General features: G+C 41.6%; 2 protein-coding genes across 9 annotated transcripts in view; one reads left to right on the top strand and one right to left on the bottom strand.

Moving 5' to 3' along the window:
• Positions 1-19,164, bottom strand: part of Lar (tyrosine-protein phosphatase Lar) — a 211,325-nt gene that overhangs the window by 151,674 nt on the left and 40,487 nt on the right. For 5 of the 8 annotated variants that reach the window (XM_034324872.2, XM_034324878.2, XM_034324876.2 and 2 more), the window contains exons 1-2: positions 9,056-9,260; positions 8,132-8,235 (exon numbers count right to left, since the gene is read on the bottom strand). The gene's annotated coding sequence lies outside the window, so the exon portion shown is untranslated. Of the gene's footprint in view, positions 1-8,131; positions 8,236-8,646; positions 8,825-9,055; positions 9,261-9,924; positions 10,063-19,164 lie in introns of those variants that run through there. The other 3 variants (XM_034324873.2, XM_034324874.2, XM_076689199.1) reach the window with 3 other exon arrangements.
• Positions 9,635-19,164, top strand: part of LOC117604614 (cell adhesion molecule 3-like) — a 107,218-nt gene continuing 97,688 nt past the window's right edge. The window contains exons 1-4 of the mRNA XM_034324902.2: positions 9,635-9,752; positions 10,006-10,248; positions 10,330-10,400; positions 11,834-11,940. The gene's annotated coding sequence lies outside the window, so the exon portion shown is untranslated. The remainder of the gene's footprint in view (positions 9,753-10,005; positions 10,249-10,329; positions 10,401-11,833; positions 11,941-19,164) is intronic.

Below are 19,164 nucleotides of genomic sequence, written 5' to 3'. Positions count from 1 at the left end.
GTGTCCTGCAGTTTCGTGCTAGTCAGCTGGCGCGCGTATGATTATTATTAGCTTCCCTAAAATGGGACTGCAAGTTATTATTAGTAAGCCATAACGTTAGCATAAAACGTCCCTTGGGATAGGTGAACAGTGGCAAGCGGACACCCTCTGTGCTAGGAACGAGTTCGCTGCATAGAAGAGAGGTCGAATGGTATATGCTATAGCGTTATCACGGTTAAATCTGGGCAGGGCAACGACACGTGGTTAAATTATTAGAGGTACGGTATAATTGCTCCTATCGACGGCTTGCAGTTTGATCATACACGAAACACCTGGTACTTTGGTTTGTTGTCAAATATCTTCTTGGAAAGATTACACGCTTAATAAATTTAACGAGGAATGGTTCCCCCGAGTATCGAAGCTTCTCAAAATAAGCGGTAATTACATCGTCCTGGAAGCAAATTGTACGCTTTCACGCTATAGCGTGCGAGAAGAGCCAATTAATCGATAAACCGTTCATTGCGGCAACCATCTGATAACAGAAGCGACCGCATAAAGCACAATATCTCGGGGAAGAAACGTAAAATGAAAGAAAAGGAGAGGAGAAACTTCTTGCAATCATTACGAATTCTCGGGAAATGTACACAGAATCGATAATAAGAGGAAGGACGAATGACAAAACGTAAGGACTTCGCGTTGAAAAATCATGTCTGTTTGGTATCGTTTGAGTACAGTTCCTTTTCACGACGTTAATTAATCGTTAATTAATCGTCGGGTAAAGTCTGTCGGAGTAAATGGCGGCTGCTACTTCTCGAACGGAACTAAAAGAGGAACTTCCATCGTTCGAGAAGTTTGGAAGTCGAAAGTTACAGGAGGTAGTTACGGGTGAATCGATTTCGTTACATTTCTACTCTCCCAGTATGATCATAATTAATTAAAGTAATTAACGTAATGTGGTTTACGCGAAAGGTAAAATCAATTTCCACGCGATATTTAGGTGCTCTATCGAATATTTTCTGCTTCTACGAGCGATTTATTCTAAAATTATACAGCCACGTCAAACTTAATCCTTCGTAACCGAAAATTCAATATCGATCGTAGGGAAACTTGGAAATAAAACACCAAACTTTCTCGTATTTCTTTTCCTTCCCTCTTCGATGTCTACTTTGTCACAGACACAGGCGTAAAGGACTTAATCCGTTTCATTGCTCGTATAAAAGCAGAGGAGCAAGAAGGTAAGGGTGAACGAAAGAGAAGAGGGGAAAGCGAGCGACTGACATCGGTTGTCGTTTATTAAGCGTTATTAAGCGGGAAACGAGAAAAGAGCTCGACAGCGACGGATCTTTATTTTATACGCACGTCGCGAATACACACCGCCACGGATTATCCTGGTGTGCAGCTGACTGGCGTGAAATTTGAAAGAAGAGCCTTTAATCCTTCCCCGTATCTAATGGCCGTCCAACCTGCTATGAGTTTACCGAAAGCTTCGAAGCTTCTCCGACCTGTTTCACGATTAGACGCCAATCAACGCCACCCGGACAATGCTTTGTTTTCCACAGGTTTGCTTTTTCCTCTCCGTTCGAGGTCGAAAAAGGATCAGAGAAGGAAACAACTAATATACGGATACAACGTTCTCCTATATCGGATAACCAGAAGTTTATTAATCAGAACGTAAAGTTGAGTAGCGAAATGAGCAAAAAAATAATAATGTACAGTCCCATCGGGGAAAAATATTTTTCGAGAGCGACGATATGCAAGGAAGAATGCGCCCGAAGAAAAGAAGAAAGGGGGAACGTGAGAGGAGGCAAAAGTGGAGCAAACAACTCGACACCATCTTTAATGCAGGACATCTCATGAACCGAGTCCGTAGTAAGGTTTTCGCGATACTCCTAAGAACGGTAGAAGGAAGAAACCTCTCCGAAGAATTCCGTTCTCTCCTGCCGAAATAAAGAGCACAAAGTATGTATTTCCTGCCGAGGAAAAGGTATCCCTAACGGTCGCTTTTATTATCGAACGAGTACAAAACGCGCGATCCCTGCTGCCACAAAGTATCGAAAAGCCCGTACACCAGCCGTATAATTACGTAGGAATAAAAGCCGGAAACATTCGCGGACCACCGCTCGAATTAAACACCGAACAAAGAGTAACCTCGGAAAATACTGAAATTACATTGATACCTAATTCATTTGTTAACCAACCCACGCAACTGTATAATTAGTCGAAAACAACGACGAATTTCGTCTGGAAAACGTACCATCTACTTCTGTTCGTAGAATGTTCATTCAAAAGGGGCAGTGAAAATATGAATAGAAAAATTCCATTATTCAGAGGGAAATAAGAGATAAAGCCATCTCGGATGATTTTACGGAAAAAGAAGTTCATTAAAGTTTGAAAATGCTACGAAAATACTGTAAATAATACGGGATAAACGGACAGCAGGATTTCTTCTCTGTAGAAGGTGGTGTTTAAAGTTTAATGAAAAGCGTTACGTATGGCTGGTCCGTCTCGTAAGTCGAAGAGAATGGCTCTTTAAATCTTATCCGGATTCGAATGTACGATTATCGGAACGAGAAGGGTACATGGAATGGGTGGAATTGGATAAAATGTCGTTAATCGTTGAACAAAGCTGGCATTGTCGCGCTAATCAGCAACGGCCACCTTGATCGAAAATAAATTGTCAAGAGGGAGGTACGCGGTTTGGCGCGGTGCGACGCGTTTCAGCCGAGCACGAACGCCACTTTTCTTTATTGCACTTTCATACGTGTACTGGGTACGTTTCAGGGGTGAGCCTTGAAATTTACCAGCACGCCTTTATACCCGTCTGGAATACGTACATCCTCGTACCTATAAATAACTATATATGTGACCACATACAGGGGTCTCGATGATACTCCGAACGACAGGAACCGGCGATAATCGACGGTTCGCCGATCGAACGATCGATCAGACCGCGTCGAAAAATTGCCAAAGCAACGTTACACAATATTCCTTAATTCGCGTGCCATTTCATGGGTACGATCAAATCAGAAACTAGAAAAAAGAAAATAAAACTACACTTTGGAAAATCGCATCAACATCGATCCTACGTGTTTCGACACCCTCGCCTTTCAAGTAAATTCGTTACCGTGCCAACTAAACGAACAAGATAATGGTCTCGCGCGAAAATGTCCACGCAGTGGATTCCCCTTCGAAGGAATACCCCTCTCGTGTTGCTCATGATAGTCGTCGAGCGTAGAGAGCTAGTTAACCGATTTAAGAGTGGAAACCGTCCAGTCAGTGGCCAGTCGGTGGGCCGATTGTAGTCCTTATCACCGGCAGTAACAGGGCGCACTCTCGCGTGCCAATGATTGCATGGTCCCTGGGCATTCTACCGTGAGCACTGCCGTTGTACTAATACTATTATGGAACCAGGTCCTTGGATCACCATGAACGTACTACCTTCTGTGCCCTCCAGGAATACAGAGCAGGTTACGTACACGGTGTCAGTTGCATGTCCTAATCAGAGCTAATGTCCATTGTTCACTCACTGGACAGCGCCGGCAATGTCCTGAGTAATCGATCGCTCCATGATTCAAAATCTTTCAGACAGGGCTGTCGCACGAATACGATCGGTATTTTAGACTTTTCGACCGGAATTTAACGAATAAAACAGAAATGTCCGTTGTACGTTAAATGACTGCAGTGTCGCGTTGAAAAATCGATAACTCAAAATATCCTGACTAATTAGGAAAAGGATATCGTTCGGTGTTTAAAGGCGACACGAGTACACGCGTTAAAAACGTACGCGTATGAATTCAGGTTGCATCGTGAATAAACAACGTTCAACGTAAATCAGACGAAATTTTCGCACGTTGGAGTACGATAGAGCACGCGTATCGTGTACGAACGCACAAACCAAGCTCAACTTTTCATACCAACTTTTTATTCCCCATAATTCATGCGGGATCGCAACATTTTTCCAATGAATATGTTATAGCCTAACGCGAGAGATTTTGATGTAAGCATTTATCAAATAAACTTTCGAGACAAAAATTCGATACCATTCATGAAATTTAACCGTACGATTAGATCCAGAAAAAAATGGAATTTCCTTGATTTTCATTCGGTTTTTAAAATATCTTTAACTAGTTATATATGTACGTATTTCTGTTGGATACCCTTTGGTTTGCCACGTTTTCGCTGGCTTAACTTTAATACGGGAAAGCGTAGGATCCCGCGGTGCAGGGTTTAAGCTTGGCTTAACGCTTTAAGTGACAGTAATGAAATCAGGTGTCAGTTGGTTTTGTCGGTACCGTATTCTACTTTATTTCATGCACGCCTCTTTGTTGACACGTCGGGTGAAACTAGCACTTGGAAGTCGCAAAAAAGCAGATAAAAGAAAGAGAGGAGTGGACGATGTCAAGGATAGTGCTTAAAAATTCTCGAGTATTTGAAACTCGGGAGAACTTTGTCGAATATTTTATCTCGTCATCTCGAAATCACTTTAGCTCGCAGCCGTTCTTAATTAATTAACACGTAAGACCGTAAGAAAGAGCCGCGTTGAATCCACGGAAGGAAACGAAATGAACGTGGAACAAGAAAGATCAGAGCCTGAAAAGGCTGTTGAAAGAAAGAAAGAAAGAAAGTATGACGAGGGGTAAAAGGGGGTGAAAACGATGGGGCCAGGGAAGGTAAGCGAGTGGGATTACTTGGCAAACCGAGACCCGAAGCCGGCACTGAAGCATCAGCCTCGGGCAGTAGTTACACCATAGCTCGGTTCACCTTCTACCGCAATTCGCAAGCGTACGTATTTCGGATCTCCTGGCGTTTCCCTAAAAGATCTATGAGCATAAACCCCCTTCTCTTTATTCCCAGCCCCGACTTCCTACTACTCTCTAGTTCCACCCCCTCCTTCCACGCACGTTTATTTAGCTACTACGTGTACTTGACATTACGTAATTAAATGCATACAACTAGCAGTGAGAACTGCCGCCTTGGGGCATATATTAGTCTTTGAGGGATACAACGCTCTGCAACATAGAACAAGATGGGCTATCCTTCATCATCGTTTCTACCTTGCAACACTTTCGCTTATCTACTCGGTACTGTACGACTCTGCTAAGATAAATATGAAAAGAATACGAACAAGGGTGTACCGAAAAGAGAAACAAATTAAGGGTTGTACACAATCGTCCGGCGAGAACACGCTGTCGCATGTTACCACCAGTCGTATCTACATTTTGTTTTATCGCCTGTTAACCCGCCGTGACTGTGGTCGACGTAATCGCGGGGTCATTAAAGTCATTAAACCACTACCAACAAACGCGTCACTGTTACCGCACCCTCTCGAAACACTGATTTATTTTCTGAAACTTTTTCTTTTTGTGCATCGTTTCCTCCCTTCGTTACGACTCGTGTCAGTAAGTCTTAACATTTGTAACGACGTTTTTAACGAACCCGGATGTTACCTGTAACCGTATCGTTCGACATCTGTAACGCTGATTTTTATGACTTGACCTTAATTCGAAAGCTTCTTCGCGATTTGATTGTGCTTCAAGTTTTTACCCCTCCGACAAAATAAAGTAACGCGTCGTATCGTAAAATATAAAATACAGCTCGGTACTTTTATAGAATATCGGACGTTGTAACAAGAAGAAAAGATAGACGAAAGAGGACAGGGTCCGTGGAAACTAAGAGGCGAGCGAACGCGTTGGACAGCTCGAGACTAATGAACGAATGGGTCCCCACGAAAAAGGAGGAGGTAATAAAAAAGCTTACCGTCGCTTTTGCGGTCAGTTAACTTTACTACCCCCTTTCACCCTCTATATTACCGTCCTATCTTTGCTATATTACCGACCAATTCCAACAACACCCACAATAATTAGAACGCAAACGTTGAATGGACGACGGTATACATTTCTCAATTAAAACCTTCGATAAATTAGCACGAGTTCCTGGAAGGGATAAAATTATCTTTCTCTAGGGTCTAGAGAAAATGGGAGTTGCATAAAAATGAACGAGAACAAATGGTAACCAAATACCCCGAAGTGGTTGCATTCGCTCGAAACTCACACAGTCATTTAGCTAAGATATCGAGTGATTAAAAATAATACAGGAGCCGCGCGTGATCGGAAGTTTGCTCGCGTGTAAGCTAACACGAACCAACCACGAGTCACAAAGCTTGCCTTTGATTCCCGCTTTTCCACCTTGCTCTTATTCTACCCGTACACATAAAGTAAGCGTAACCTTCTGCTCGATGCATTAGAAACTGTTCGTGCGTTAACTTTACACAAACTCTCTACGTACTACGTAGAAAGTGCAACTAATCGATAGGAGTGATGGTTTTGCTTCTGTTTTCAGGTGTACTTCATTTACTCCCCTTCGTTTGATTATACTCAAACGCGTTTTGTAATTTACATACTTGGAAACGTTCGTCCCGTTTTTATTCGACGAGTAAACAGAGTTACCTGTGCACGACACAGGTACTACCTGTTTGGTACAAACGATGAAATAACAGGTACGTCATTATTTTCATTCCTCGATCGTGTTTCTCCTTTATCGCTTAATTAATTCGCATCTGGATCTTTCTTACAGTTCTACGCCCTGGCAGGGTGTTTCTTTTTCTACCGACAATGCTACTACTGATAACACCGATGCCCAAGGAGGAGAGCACCAAGTGCAACGAACGGTATGATAAGTAAATGCACTCTCGCAAGATTCTCCATCCACCCAGTCCGAGACTAGGGTGCGAATTTACCGTTGATAAAGAGGCGATTTCATCTGCAGGGTGCTATGCTACAGTCGGTAACACGACTCGGACAAGTCGGTAACGCACCTGTACAGGTGTTTCTAACAGACTTACCTTCGTTTCTTGCGTTTTATACGATAATCAAACAAGATGGTTCAACAGTCGTTAAAGATGGTACAAAATAAATATATGTATTTGATTTCCATGTCCGGAACATTATTTATAAACCGAAGATCAGGTGCGATAAGAAATGCATAAAACCAGAAATACTTTCTAACGATAACATTAAGAAATCACGAGTAAACTATTATGTAAATCGCATTGTTCGAGAACCACCGACCTATAGATAACATAAATTCGTTCACATTATTAAAAAGATGTGCACTTATCGGTGACTATAAATCGCAGTTGAATTAAACTGCGACATGTGAAACAGACAAATAAAAATTCAATGGATGTTGAAAGATTAAAAGTATTGAAAATAATATCAATAAAAGTGCTTGTGAACGAACAAATGTGAAAGCAATATAGTTGCGTTTGAAAAATGGATATTTTCAAAATATCGGAGGTGCAATAGGTATCAATATTGTGCACTCTATTCAAAATTGTACACGCATGCACAATGAAAACTGATTCGCGAGAGTAACGACTAAACTGTGGATTTTACGCATTAAATATTTATCTCAGGAAAACATGTGAAATCGGTGTCGTATAAAATAAAATAAAATAAAACAGTGTTCCTGTAAATTATCGATAATAACCATGTGTGCGTGCTTGGTATATTATATAGAAACGTAGCACACATTTGTATACTGATAAATAATTTCAATAGAAGCTCGACAATTTAAACGAATGAAATGGTGTAAAATTATGAAACAAACTTAGGAACAGAGTAATCTTTCCTGTTTTATCTTTTACCCTAAACGCGCGACGAATATTCAGAGTCGAGATTCTATTGTATCCTGTTTTGTCCAATGTTTATAATGGCAAAAATGGAAACAATTCAGTAACATCATATAGGAACAGCAAGATTGAAACACAAATGTTTCATTGTCGGTAATAATTTCAAAGTTCAGGACAGATAATTGATACTTTATCACAGTGTTAATATATATATAATTTATGCAAGGTAATAAATTTTCTGTTATCAGTACCGAACGACGTTACTACATTGTCGATTTTCAGTAACAATTAATGTAAGGGAATGGTAACTAATTGTACTAACGAAACGCTGTATATTTTCAAAAAGTAAACAAGAAAGTTAATAATTCCTATTGGAGGATAAGTTAGGAGCTGATAACGCGAAACTGCCCGTTTCATTGTGGAAACATGTGTGCTTCAAACCGTGAATGTTTACATTTCGTAAATGTACGTTACTGAATACGAAAATCAAAGATAAATGAAGAAAAATCAAAATAAACATACGTTTGTCTGCTGTAAATGTTTGAATGTTTTTGCGCATTCCCTCTTGGGATGGCTCTGTCGGTACACACCTGCCTTCTCTCGGTTCGATCCTTTCTGAGCTCACCCTGAAAGCAAACGAAAAAAAAACACATTAGTTTTCTTCAAAGAATCAATGTAAATTGTTAATTTAAGGTACAAAAATAAGGGACATAAAATGATTCGCAATTAAATAACAAGTGTTAAGAAAAAAGAATGGAGATGGCGGATTACATTGTTTATACTATTAAAACAGGGCTAATAAATAAATTTACATTAAATGAAATAGATATACGACTTAATTTTTCATTTATTACTCGAACACGATTACTTAGAAGTAATCATGAGTGCAGAAGCAAACAATTACTGCAGAGGAGTTAGATACGTCGATCTAATCTTAAATATTTATCAAAGACATATCGATAAATGAACGCAATATGATTCTCAATGCGTTTGACGTAAAATAATACGACTGTTTAGGAGTATTACAAAATCGATACCTTTCTTTTAGTCAGCTCGAGAAGCAGAGAAGCGTGTACAAACGAAACGTAAATAGTAAAAACCGAATTAAAATCAAGGCTAGGTATCAAGAATGATTAAGAAGGAAATTAAACAGATGCGAGTAACAAAAGGAAGAATGAAAATTGTACGAAAACACAAGCGAGAATGTTATGGGACGCGAGAGGTTATATGTACTGACGCGTTTAATTGGCAGGGGACGCATGCTTATCTTAGCACGTTTTATATAATCTTTATAATTAATGCGCGATTGCAGTCATCTATTACAAAGTTCAACGTCCTAGTGCTGGTTTATAGCCAATTCAACACACGATGTAAACAAATTGATTGGCCCCTTGTTTGGAAGACGACCATGACAAGGTAGGAGAAACGATTATGTAAAACACTCACCACAATTATCGTTGTTACGTCGAACAGTTAAACATTAATGTATCGTTTCTAACGTTACATTTTCAATCAATGTACACTGTATCTACTTTTCACACACTGGTCTTAAAAAAGCTTGTGTAAAATATGTAAAAAAGGCAATAATTAGGAAACTGACAAGAACGTCGCCATAGCGGTGTTGGTACTACGCGGCCATATTGGTTTAGAGTTCCACACTTGGGAAGTGGCGCGAATTTACAAACATGGCCGGCAGCCCACGTGAAACGAAACCCGATTCCTTTCCTTTACAAACTCTATGCAAGAATGCTTTAATATTTATATCTAATATCCTTTTTTATATGTATCTATGTAAATCATAATCGATACTTAAATTTATTTGATTCCTAAGCTACGAACTCGTCATGTTCTACAAAAATATGATACCTGATTCTTTTCAAAGACTGTATTTAAAATTTGTGGACACGGAAACACGATCGTTATTTAAATAACTTTAAATTATACAATAAATTTCAATTGTCAACATCAGAATAAACTGAACATGAAAATCAAACAGGCATGCCACCATGCATGTTTCCTGTTGATCCACAGTAACGCTACATTCAAACTGAATTGTCCTGCCATCTACTACACGAAATAATGGCGGTTGGATAAGACGCGTAGTTTGGTTAAACATTACATTGGTAAAATTAAATATTCCCCTGTAAGTATCGTAACTGTTTATAGAACATACTACCTCAGTCGTTATAAAATGTTATAAAATAATATAAGATAATTTGATTTTTCTATTGCAAATGTTACCGTGAACTGCATGAGCGAAATAATTGCTAATAACTAGACATTGAATAGGGCAGTGTGGATAAAAGTTAGCTTACATGATTCCTCAGTCGTTGTAGCTTAGTATTGTTGAATAATTCAATGTAATTTGATACACGGAAATGTTAAATCAATTTCAGTTAATCGGTAAAAGCGGAAACGTGGAGGCGTCGGTCGACGGTGGCACCACTGTGAAGTTCGCTGTAGTACAGCACGATGCTGTACTACCGAGCCACGCCCTCGTTCGTTAGTTCCAATTTTCGTCACCAGGTGGTGAAAGTGATCCCGCGCTCGTGTAACGCTCTTAGTTTAAACAGTGTTAATAATTAATAAACTAATTGTTAAGTGGTAAAAATGTGCCTGCGAGTTCCATTAACACTCAGGTTTGTAATACTATCATTTGAACTACGAAATATTACTTCAAAATAATCAATTTTCGTTTTGTATTCGATTGAATTTTGTAGGCGTCTCATCGGATGATGGCGTCACTTGTACGATTTGAAAGATTCACCATTTTAAAACTTCAAACAAAGGGGTGAGTAACAATATTTATGCAAAAGTAGTATTAAATTTATTTGTTTTAAGCGAAAGTATAAACCGATATATCATTTTTAAGAGGAAAAGGGTTATTAACCTAAAACTTATACCGTTTAGTTGTAAAAGGAGTAGCATTTCGGTCGCTAGATGGCTACTCCATAGCGTTAATGATACTGCGACGTATTTAGTAAAACATGAGATTTTTATAAGAATGTTTGACGTATTCTTATTGTAAAGTATTGTTAGTACCAAATGTTTGTCGTTTGAAATAGCACTTTGCAATTTTGAATTTTTTCATAAACATTTAACTGTTTCACTGGAACATTCCATGGAAAAGTATATTACATTTCGTGTCGTGGAGAAAACTCAAAGTAGGACGGGAAATTTTAATGAAAGCCGCGTGTTTAAGTTTATGACGCATGTCGGATGTTTCGTGCAACAAATTGTGAGCATCGTGGAATATGTATTTCTCAAGTCTAGAACTTTGCGTCCCGTATATGAAGACCATCACGTTAAGAGTCGTTACGTAAGTTTGGTTATCCACTGCCATACGAAAGCGCATAACTTCCTTAACGAACTCTCGAACGAACTTTGGCGACTTACTGCTTCGATTTCAGTCTCGCATACCTTGTTTAATTAGCGTCAATAATTTCTAGACGCTACCTTCCTACCTTATTCTTCTCTTCCGCTTCTTTTCTCCTTTCTATTCGTTCGACTTTGAATCATTATTCGCGCTCGTTTCGTGGAAAGAAACTATATAATAATAGGAAATATCGTAGGGCAAAAATTAACGACTGTACTCGGTCCTGTAAGTAAGTTAGATCAATAATTTGTAGGAACCGTGAGAGTATAATTCCAAAAACTTTAAAGCTCTGTAGATGCGTTTTCGTTCTCGGTCGTCGACTACGATATAACGGAAGGGTAGCAAAGTTACGGGGGCGGAGTTTCAAACTCGTATAAATGTGTGTGTAGCGTAGCAGTCTCTTTCCATGTTTCTGATTACTTTACAAAACTTTTTTACCGCGCCAGGTAGTGCAACGAACGCTTTCAGACGTTTGTTCGTAGCGCGTTCTGTCTGAATTATTATATTTGAAATGAATACTTACGCATTAAATCTGTTTGTCGAAATACGCGTGTATTATCCGTCGTCGATCCGCCGAAAGACGCGCTTGTAAACATTGGCATAGGTATGAGATTTTGTTTCCATACCGTGTGGAATGTTTCACCTGCTTTACGAATCGGTCCGAATCGAACCGAAGCGACCCGAATTTCAGATCGGCTGTTAGTTCGCATTGTAATACCGAACGTGATAGATCGTTCACCGATTTCTGACGTAAATTATCTAATTTTTGACAAATTAATTAATAATTTGACGCGAAATAAGTGTTTGTGTGCATTATTGGAGAGACTGTAATGGATTTCTATCGATAGGATATCAATCTGCCTGTGGAAATGAACACTGTCAACTGTTACCTTGGCTGCTAGCGATCCGGAAGCTGCAACTGGAGGCGCCAGCTTCGACATATAGCATCTACAAGGTAGGAAGATACTGATAATTGTATCATAAATCGTAATAAACAGAAAAATTAGATGTTGTTTGGTATGGAATGGAGTAAAGCGTAAGAATAAATTCGGTAGACTATCGGCTATCAAGCTTAACGGTTCGGTGAGCGATTATTCTAGCTGTTAGAGAAGGCCGCCCTGCCTTCTCCGATCGCCACGAATTTCGTTCGAACCAAGGAAACTAACTGATTTCCCACGGGATAAATCTTTGGCTAAGGCACGGAGCGTTAGTGGAAGTTTGACGTAAATCGATCGTAGAAGCTCGGATGCGATTACGAACGAGTTACCGTCGCGATTCTTAATCTCAAACGGTTCTTGAAACTCTTCTCGAACCGTTTTACTCGATTCCTTTTCCACCTTTGGTTTTTTCTCTTTCTTTCCTCTCGTTTGCACGATCCGTATCGCTTCCGAGCGATTTTGCTCCATTTTCTCGAGCCATCAAACGCACGCGTATCGCCCGTATCAGACGTATTCCAGGTGCGTGTGCTACGAACGCGTGCCACTATGCGTTACACCCTCTGTACTGTATGCTATACGCTGTATGTTGTGTACCGTGTGCTGTGTGCTATATGCCGTATGCGGCGAGTCCTATTGCCTGTCGGAAGATTTGTATCTGAACACTGCTCGAGGCAATTCCATCTTGAAATGGCCGCTATTCCGTTCCAGTAATCATATCGGAAGGGATTTACGCGTGTACGCCGAGTAATTGCCTTCGAACTAATTTCCTACGTTGTTGCCGTTCCAATCGTCGGAAAGTACTCTTCGATCCCTTACCAATGCGTTACTCTACATGTCCCTTCGAACTGTTTATTGTCATTCCTTCAGCCCTTCCTTCGTCCAAAGTGAAATCAAGTTAGTTGGTTCGAATCGATTGATCGTAACTCGCTACAAGGGAATGGAGAATTCGACAAGAATATTCGATTAAGAGGATGGGTTGAATGTTTTACCGATAAGGAATTTCGGCGTAGTTGCTGACAGATTCCGGTGGTGTACGAGAGCGACAGAAGGAACGGAACGATTAAAGGGTGGTTTTAAAAAATGTTCATTTCGGTAAACGAATCAAGGATTGGAAGCTCGTTGGGAATTCGTAATGGCATATCTGACATAGATTAACGATTCTTTGTATCGATGAAATAATCGGGACACGTGCTCGCGAAACGAATTTACTTAAGTTCGTTTCCGCCGTCGAATGAAATCAAAGATGGTAACCGGTGCAGGGTAATACGATGAGAAAGCTTGGCTCGAAATTGAAATGGAAATAGAAATCGAAATCGAAAGAATATCAAAGATTAGGTCTTCGTGCTTTGCGTATCCTCGAAACAAATTGTCAATAACACGTATACTGGCAGCGAACTTACCAACGGATTCAATGTAAACGCATCCGTGTGTGTTTATCTGTAGCCACGCGCGATCGAGAGGTCAAACTTTTTCCAAGCAGTTTGTGTAACGTTGTTCCACGAGTTCGGCCAAGTTTCGAGACAGAAACGAAAGAAGAAAGTTTCGCGCGAAACTGCGAGTAGTCTTTTCAGCGAAGCACCCGAGGGAATCGAGATGTTGTCCGAGATCGTCGGTAGTGGAAACCGTTTTTCTCTTTTCCATTTTTTTTTTTTTAAACCAATTCATTGTTCCGACTGTAACGCACAGGTATTTCACGTTATCGTGAAACGTTCGACGTTTCGGTTATCGGTAATAATAAGAATAACTAATCCGTGCGTCTTCTCTTGAAACGAAAGGGTTGGTGATCCTTGAAATAGAGTAAGCGCGTCACGTAGAAACCAAACGAAATTCAAACGGGTACGGGTAAAACGGAAGGAAAGTCGAGAAACGGACAGAAAGAGGAAAGAGCGTGCAGCGTATCCATTCCGGTGCTCGGTCGGAATAAATGCTCGGTGGCTCGTGTTACGCCTTCATCGTCCGAGGGTGTAAGGGGTGGTGGTGGCAGATCGATGACCACGCGAGGGTGTTGAACGCAGGTGACGTCATGGCACGTACAGTGCTACGAAATCGGGGTTAAACAAGCCTAAGCTCAGGGTATATACCGGTCAGAGACAGGCCGTCTCTCCTTTCTCGGTAGCTATGCCGCTCGTTCTAGCTCCGTTGGAATGCTATAGCCAGCCAGCTTCCGTCGCGCGTTCGCCGGAAACGTGTCCAGAAGCGACGGAAACAACGTTGTTCCATTACAGGGCATTATTGCGTTTGACCGAGGTACGCAAAGGGCAACGCGACGCGTTCGTGTACAGAGAGCAAAACGTGCAAGCTCGCATTTATTTAGTTATGCGTTTTCACGAGATTCGCCAACGCAAATGATCCCGGGCGTTCGCAGTGCGGGGGTGTATGCAGCGCGAACGGCACCGACTACCGCAACAACCCTCGTCAGCCTCGTATCAGCTTGGCTTTTCGAGTTTGAGAGAACGAGACAGAGTCGGGTAAAGCGACGCGACGCCGCGGCCTTTTTGGCGCTCCCCCGTCGCCTCGTGGTCTCTCTACGCTCTGCTGAACGCTCATTCTCCGACCTACTAATTTAGCGGATTAATTAGCCGCGACACTAAGACTGAGACTTGCCGGCAAGGCGGAAATCCAGACCTCTCGACGGAAAATTTCTGTCGTATTACCGAATCTCGAGCTTTTCTTCGCGACGATCCTACGCGAGTTTGTGTAAACTTTGGGAATCGGATTAAAACGTTAATCGGACTGCCAGCGGGCGGAATTACTTCGAAACGAGATTCTCGCTTATACGTAAAGTGGATCGTTCAATTTCCCGGAGAATCCTGATTCTTCTTCGTTGTACACGTGTACACGATACACGCGACACCGCGTCGCGCCGTTACACGTTTTCCCTTTAATTAACGCAACTTTATGCATTCTTGCGTTCTATTTTAGCAATCGATATTACGTTTAGCAACGATTTCGGTGCTTCGTGACGGTAGATAATTATATCTACCCTGACAGTCGATAATTGATTAGCGGCCTGTGCGAGAGTTGTAAAGTAACGACTCTGTTCGTTAGCTGCGTTAACAAACGATATCGGATACCTTGCAATTTAATTAGCCGTTTTGAAAGCTACCCGTGGTATCGGTCAAATTCTATTATACGTTCGTATTGGTAGTAATTCTGAAGGCGCAAGGAAAATCGGACAAAGGGAAGAAACGTTGTTATCGATCAACCCTGCTTCGGAAGGAAGTACACGATTGCTTTCACAATTCGCAACCTCTTGTAGCGTTTTTGACATCGATTCGTTTCCCGCGATCGGATAAAATAAAGATCTCGTTTATCCCGCATCCGTTTTTTTTTTTTCTCGTTTCGATGTCTCTCGGTTCGCTCGAACGTGCTAAATTTTACACACATTTGTGCTACAACGCGTAATCGCGTTAATGATTTGCTGACCATCCGCGCTAACGATCAGCAACCCTCTCTCTCTCTCTCTCTCTCTGCTTGGCGAAAGGAAAATAAGGACGAAGAGAGAGAGAGAGGCGGAACGGAGGGTGCAATTCCACTTTGCGATTACTGCCGGATATCCATCCGTATGAAATTCGAAACGCGCGTGATTCAACGTTTTTGGAAACTCGTGGCAATCGGTTAGATAGAAATCAGAGATCGAAACATTTACGAGGGAGAGTTATTTTTGATTATCCGAATTGTTTGAATTATTCGATTATAAACGTTACGCTGGCGCAACGGGGGCACTTCGTAGCGATTCGCGTAGCGAAAATTGGACATTTTTTTCTCCTATTGTTCTTCTTCCATTACTTTCCTCGTGATATTGCAATTGTATGTGTGTTCCACGTAGAGCGTGGTAGCGATTCGCACCAATTTCGAAAGCGAACATCAAGAGCACGGCTTTAATCAGCCTTCCATTGTACCGCTGACAGTAATAACGGAAATGCTGAATCGAAGATTAGATTAGAACTAATGCAGCTCTCTGTAAGGGGGGCCGATAGATGAAGCATAGGCAGAGGCATAGAACAGAGAATAGAGAATAGTGAAATCCAGTCGATGGCGAGTGCAAACATTGAAATATTCGAACGCAGCTGGTCGATATCGCGTTCGACTCTGATCGCTTGCTTTTTAGCTTACTCCCACAACTGTTCGAGGATCGATTGTTAGTTTCGCGAAGAAATTCTATTCGGTTCTCCTTCTATTGGTATACGATCAGGATTTACCTTTTAAGCTGAAAGATTTCATCGAATTCGGTTTTTTGGGGATAGAGACGGTCTGTAATTCTGTGATACATAACACAAATAGAGGAACGTTTGTGCAAGCCGTGTAATAACATCCGTTGGTGAAAAGTAAACGTTTACGCGGAAAAGAAAGCCGGATCGATACGGTAAATAGTAAGGTATAACGTGTTGCTGGTTTCTTCTAACGCTCGAGAAATTACGATAACAGGATGCTGAAATTGATATGAAACTTTCGAAAGGGTTGCTGTTCCGTTTTTCTAGAAAATTATTCGCGTGTAATCATATTCGTAATAGCGTGCGATGTTTGACAAGGGCAAATTGTTTAAACGGTTGTAGAAGTTGTAAGACTCGTTAAGTGTACGCGAGATTGATAAAAGTATTTTCATTGCGCACCTCTTGACCTTTCGGCCCTTTCGTTAGAATCGATCCATCGATTCCTTGCTCGCGAAATCGCCTTTCGTCTTGCTGTTTGCTTAACTATACAGAGACAAAAGCCAGGCAGGAGGGAAAGGGCGAAACGTAAAGTAAGAAGAGGAAACGATAAGGAGTACGAGTGACGCTGAAAAGTGTGGTAGCGTGCACCGAAGAAGCGGTAGACCGGATTAGCATAGATATTGAGCACTCGACGGTCCAGTAGAGGAAAAACATTTTGGACTTTGTTACTGTGTTAACCCACCCATCGCTTCCGTTACCCGTTTCTCTTTCTACCTCTCAAAGAATCCGCAAATATATCTCCGTTCGTTTCCTGTTTTCTTCCTACCTATCGAATTCACTGCCAAATTTGTTCGCCCTCGAAGAAACCGAAAAGTTTTTCAAAATTTGAAATCGATTCGTTTCTTCGAGCCACGAATTCAGACAAAAGTTTCAGTTGACTCGAGCAGCTGATCGCCAAAGTAGTACGAATCAGCGAGTTTGGTATTCGTTCCAGATCGCTCATTTTCTTGGTTTCTATTTTAAGTCTTCTAGTTGATCACCACTGACGTTCAACTAGCACGGACTTTGCTATTTACATTCGGGGGATATACGTATAACGAAGGATCAGTGCTAAGTCGCACTCCAAGATATTGGCTGCCAAAGCCCGTGCGCGCAGAATCCGTAGGATTTTAAAAGAATAGTGGCAAAGAAAATCTGATAAAAGCCTACTTTGCATGCGTATGGAAAATTGGTAAACTATCGGATGAAGGTATCAACGGGATCGTAATTTAACACGATAGGGGACGTAGATCAGAGGGATTGAATTGTCGGGAAAAACACAAGCAAGATCGTAGATGAAGGTTCTCTGGTTGCGATGGCCGAGAAAAATAAGCGGTACTGTCTCGTTTCGGGAGTCATGGCTGGATCGAGGCCAAGAAATCGCGAAACTGATAAAATTTGCCAAGTAAAGCCAGCGTTCCTTTTTCTAGTCCGTTTCGGTAAGACGGTAGTTCTGCTGGGTCAACAAACTCGCTCGGAGGAATTGGCAAATTGTCAGGTCGATCGTAACGTACACTCGAATACGAATCGTTTTTAGTTTAAACGCTTTCAACGTAAACCGAATACGCGTACTTTATTTAATTAGCCGAGAGGGAAGAAAAGAAATAGGGAACGCGTTTCTAACCGTGAGCTAGTACAGATTCGCGAAAGGGCGTAGAATAAAGAGCCGCGGAAAAGAAGAGGGCAAGCACTGTTTATCCTCACTTTATCGCTGAATGGTAGCAAGTATTTTGCAGTAACGCGAGACACGCGTACCCGCAAAACCCTCGTTGCCTCCACCCTCGCGTTTTCAGTCGCGTTTCACACTGCCACTCGCCCTTTTGCAAAGACTTTTTCTTCTTTGTTATTTCACCACGGTATTGGTCGTTTTGCCATCACGCAAACTACCTAGTGGCGAAAGCAGCCTTAAAAAAAGGATCAGAAGCGCGGAAGCGACGAAACGGGGAGGACAGACCGGCGTAATAAGCCGGCTCGAAGAAATTATATTTTACGATTGCCGCAGCATTTAAGCCGCCTACGGTGCAATGCACGCGCGCAATTATTCCATGCATTCTAAGCTGCGATTATGACTGTTGGCCTTCTCGACCGCGCCTTCCACGTTCTACGCCCTTTTCTCGCATTTCATTATTCATAAACTCCAACTATGTATAAAACGTTTCCGTTCTACCGTCACGTCGATACTCTACTTACATTCGTCCGATCCCGAACCCGTGCATTTTTATACCTATTATACGTGTTCTTAATCTCGAATGATTTGAAAGGCTTACTTTACCCAGAATTTTGAAGATTTTCTTTCGAACGCGGCAAACGTGTATGCATCGAAAGAGCGAAGATCACGGTATCGAACGGTTATCAGCCGTGTTCACCGAGAAAGTTTCTTCCTCTTTCGTGAAAACCTTTCCCTCTACAATCTCTGATCTCGCGCAAGAGGAAGATTCGATCCTTTGTGGCCGATGAACCGGACGGCGAGGTTCTCGTCAACGCGAAGCAGCTTTCGAGATTGCCTGCCTACGGTGCCGCGTCACCGTACAAAATCGGCATCCTCCTAGACGATATTGCCAACTTCCCTTCCTCGCCTCTTCGGATTTTCCTCTTTTCCCCTTTCTTTCACGGAGCCTGCACCCTTTTCTCTCGCGCGTCTCTCGGTAAACTAACCTACCATTCTTCCATTTTCTTCTCAACAATTTCTTGTTTGATCTACCATTCTCTGTGTACGTTAGTATTCGCGTTAGAAATAATACACGCTTTCTTTAGCCCTCTCGCAATTAGCCGGCTATACGTAATCGTTCGTTGGACTGCGTGTTCAAGAGGGCAAAGCTTAATCGTGCTTACGCTTGTAAAAGCTCGCACGCGTCATCGAAGAGTGGCTTGGAAAATTGCGTTTCGAAATACCGAATTAAAGTCCGGCGATGCGTGAATCGAACATTGCAAACGATTTCGAACCTCGATTTAGGGGGATACGCGAACCAGCCAGTCGCACTTCTATTAACAGAGATAAAGTCTTTGTTGTAATTTCGATACAACCGATTTAAAAACTCGAATTCGTTT

This window comes from Osmia lignaria, chromosome 7 (assembly GCF_051020975.1).
Source record: "Osmia lignaria lignaria isolate PbOS001 chromosome 7, iyOsmLign1, whole genome shotgun sequence".
Classification (NCBI taxonomy): Eukaryota; Metazoa; Arthropoda; class Insecta; order Hymenoptera; family Megachilidae; genus Osmia; species Osmia lignaria.
This window is presented reverse-complemented; position numbering and strand designations above follow the sequence as displayed.